Source organism: Monopterus albus, unplaced genomic scaffold (assembly GCF_001952655.1).
Source record: "Monopterus albus unplaced genomic scaffold, M_albus_1.0 scaffold92.1, whole genome shotgun sequence".
Taxonomy (NCBI): domain Eukaryota; kingdom Metazoa; phylum Chordata; class Actinopteri; order Synbranchiformes; family Synbranchidae; genus Monopterus; species Monopterus albus.
Genome location: NW_018127972.1, coordinates 4,055,707 through 4,059,655, shown reverse-complemented (window position 1 = coordinate 4,059,655; position 3,949 = coordinate 4,055,707). Strand labels below are relative to the sequence as shown.

The 3,949-nt window shown below is 36.7% G+C and overlaps 1 long non-coding RNA gene across 1 annotated transcript; it reads right to left on the bottom strand.

The window, feature by feature from the left end:
- Nucleotides 1–443: 443 nt before the first annotated feature.
- Nucleotides 444–3,060, bottom strand: LOC109964743 (uncharacterized). The gene is made up of 4 exons (XR_002275545.1): nt 2,867–3,060; nt 1,981–2,142; nt 1,795–1,890; nt 444–1,243 (listed from the first exon to the last, which is right to left on the bottom strand). It is a non-coding gene; the product is annotated as an uncharacterized LOC109964743 (long non-coding RNA).
- Between the last annotated feature and the right edge of the window lie 889 nt (nt 3,061–3,949).

The following is a 3,949-nucleotide window of genomic DNA, read 5'->3' as shown; positions in this document are numbered from 1 at the left end:
GTTACTTAAGTCATTTGAGGAAACCAACTGCCTTAAACCGCTTAAGTTGCAATAACACAAAACAGTACACTCATGTCAGACATGAACTCAAACAATTGAATTAATGCAAAGAGACAAATTTCAGTGTTCAAATGTTTTTGTTCACATCTCAATATTTAATCCTCCACTTTTCTTTGGTTTATCCTAAACCTAAGTTTTTACAAGACATATCACTTGAAAATAGAGATGTGACAGGTCAGCATTACACTGCCAGCGGCATAGGCACTGATCAGTCTATAAAACAAATACAACAGTAACTCAGATTGGTATAGAATCATATATCATCATGTATTATGACATTTTAACCACAAGCTTACAAATCTTAACTTTTAAACATGTTTAACATGTTTTCAACATTTAATGAAAAACAAAAAATACAAATTAATAACAACTAATCAGTACAATAAAATTATGAAATGCCTATAGTATTCCAAAGCTATTTCCTTTATGTTCCAAGAAACATGTCAAATTTTCCAAATCTAAGGGTACACTTCTCTAGTAAAAGGTCATAAAGCTATGTAATAAAATTTAAATTACACAAGACAATTATACTATGAAGAGTTCCTGAAGAAGGCACTTGAGATATGAAATCCCAAAGGCCACAGCATACTCAACAATATGAGTATGTGATAATACAGAAAGTATAAAAATAAAAACAAAGCAGAAATTGACTATGAAAGACTAGACGTCTTCTCACTGAGCGATCTGAGCATCACCCGTTTAAATACACAGGCTAGATATCAACCTAGTGGCCATAGTTTAATGTGTATGGGCAGGACTCTAAGTAAAATGCCCAGAACTTGCTCTTGTTTCCAATTTTTTTTTGCATCAAAACAAAAACATAAATTTTCATACACTGGCGAACAAAAAAACAACAACATGCTAACAAGGTTCATTCCAGTTCATTTCTCAAGGCCTGTAACTTTGGTTGGAGCTGCTTCCTACCATCATCAAGATTTAAGAGGACAACCTGTATGAACTCAAAGAAGCCACTTAGCTTCTCAGGGTAGCTCAAATGGAGAGCATAGATCAGTCCAAATAAAATGATCAGTGAATCTGACTGAGATCTGTGAGACATTACGACCTGATCCTCGAGGACGATTGACACATGGCAAGTTTCAAAGGAAATTCATGCAAGGACCTCCTTTTCACTGACTACTGCCACTAGAGCCACTGCTCCCTCTTGGGTTGCCTCCAACTCATCCTGAAAAGGTTACACATGTTCGAAATATGTGAGTGTAACTAAACAGATCAAGTTTATGAAAAGCCTAATAATGTTAAAAAAAGAAAAGGAAAAAAAAATAAACCCATCGCCAAGTAAGCTTAGAGTAAAAGATTATTCAGGTGAACTAATATCAGTTAGTCCTTGCACAGAATTGGGGAGTTATATTACAGGTTTTAACTTGTTGATATTTAGCTCAGAATATCTGATAAGATGACTGGTTTACAGATGAGGCCTCTTAGTTTTACAACCCTATGAACTTAATCAGGATATGCTGCTAATTTGCATATTTGGCAAGTTGCACATTCATTTATACTGAACCCATCAGTAAAATGTTCATAAACAATGCATTTGTGTTCTACCTATCTTCTTTAAGTACAATATTTCCCGTGAGATGTCCTAGATACATTACTACACGTTTTGGGGATGCGAACTTTTAGTTTTGATTTTTTTTTTTTTTTCACAACAGTGATTTCTTGTGGCAAAGCAGATGAAGACACTGAGTTTGGGAAAATGATAAGACACAAAAATACCTTGCAAGTTTTGAAGATTTCTGATGAATTCTCCTTCAAGTACAGCGGTAGGCCAGCCAGGGCTGCTGTTCTAGCTGCACTGATATTGTTTTTGTCCTGTTGCACAAAGACAAGGTATGTATAGGGGTGTGTTAAGGCCCACTGCTCACGTTCAGTATAAATGTAATGCATTAAACATAAATATACCTGCTCTTCATATGCCATCAGAAGTTCTCCCATCTTCTCACCCCAAATGCCAGTCTTCCAATTTTTATAGAGCTTTAGCAGCTGAGGTGTGTATTTGTCAAGAGCAGCAAAGAAGGAAAATGGTAGATTCTGACTGGTGATCCTGTGGAATTCACTGTAGAGCTGCATGAAAAATAAAAGCAATTTAAAAAAAGCAAAGGAATGTACTCTTGACAGATGTACCTTCAGTGAATTAAAAGAACTGAATGTACACATGCAATTACTGTACAGGCAAGGTAAAGGTGAAACTGTGGAATACTGGCCACGGCACAGTCTGTAATGTCTCAATAACTGTATTTTTAAATCACTAGAAAAACCACACAATTTACATTTCCACGTGATTTGTAACGTTACTCTCAGAACATCTGACCCATGAAGATAGGCGGAAAAATAACTTAATGGCACAAATCGAGCCAAGCCTCATTGTTAACTTTACCTTAATGCAATGTCTGGAAGCTGGTCAACATATTTCCACAGGTATTCTTTCGTTTAACTATGTTAAGTCCCTCTTTGGGCATTTTCGCATTGACATCAGATAAGCGAAAGGAAAAAGGCAGGCGACTCCAAGGTTCTGTTTAGGTTAGTTTGAAAATGCTACTGACTAAGCTTACTAGTGAAGCTACGGCTTTCAAAAACCAACATGACTCCGCAGCCAACGTGTTTCAGTAAAACAGTTTGGCAGCGACTGTTAAATAACTTTATAAATAGTTTCTGGAGCCACTAACCTTAGATGCTTGCACAACTGTGTAACAAGTTAACACTAACTGCTAACACAGCACGTCTCAGCTTTTATTAAAAGTGCTTAAACAGTATACAGAGAAGTAGTAAAATGACAGAAATACGTCACCTTTGAGTGGAAGACTGATGTATTGTCGCTTTGTCCTGAGCTGGCAAATATATAGTGCTGGCAACAAACCACTGCACAAAGTCCAAGTCTCCCCGTTGTTCCAGCACTATCAGGTTACGTACGGCTACGTGTTGAGCATCTCTGCTGTGCTCATCTAAGTTATTTTACAGCATGACAGTTATATAGCTGCTGCATTTAGGCGCTCAAAGTACAGAAAACGTAGAAGAAGTCAGGGAACGGAAATGGTTGAAATTTGGAGCCAGGCTCAAAGCTGTTATAATTTTTGTCCTGTGACTGGTATTAGGCCACTTTATTAAGCGTTGGCCTTTTATCAGGCGAGAAAGTAACCACTTAGAGTGAGGATAACTTAGTGGCTGTAACTTCTGCCAGCTTATTCTTGAAAAGAGTGAAAATATCTATCATGTGATGATATAGTGTAAGTCTTGTTTGTTCTACAGCCCAAAATCGGGATTATTTAAATCACTATTGGCCTAGTAACAAAAACAAGGCAAATTTAAGCAACAAAGTGTCACATTTGAGAAACAAAAATTGACTGCCATTTTGAATGAAATTAACAATTCATCTGTATCCTAAATAGTTGCCTAATGATTTTCTGGTGATAGACTAATCTATTCATCAACTATTTGGTTACTATAATCTTTATTACGCCGGATAACAAGATTGCGTTAATCAGACAGTGCCTGGGTTCATTTGGCTCCGCTGTCCAGTCAAGCCTCAGAAACCTTGGCGTTGTGTTTGACCAGTCTGTCTCTTGATTGCCACATAAGACAGGTGGTTAAGAATTGCTTTTATCACCTGAGGAACATCTCTAAATTAAGGAAAATGTTATCAAAGGTTGATTTGGAAATGATTGTTCATGCTTTTATTTCTTCACGTGTTGATTATTGTAATTCTCTTCTTATTTGCTGTAATAAGTCAGCCTTAAATCATCTTCAGATTGTGCAGAATGTTGCAGCAAGGCTTCGTATAGGAACCTCTAGAATAGCTCATATTACGCCTGTCTTATATTCACTTCACTGGTTACCAGTTAAGTTTAAGATTGATTTTAAAATTTTAGTGCTA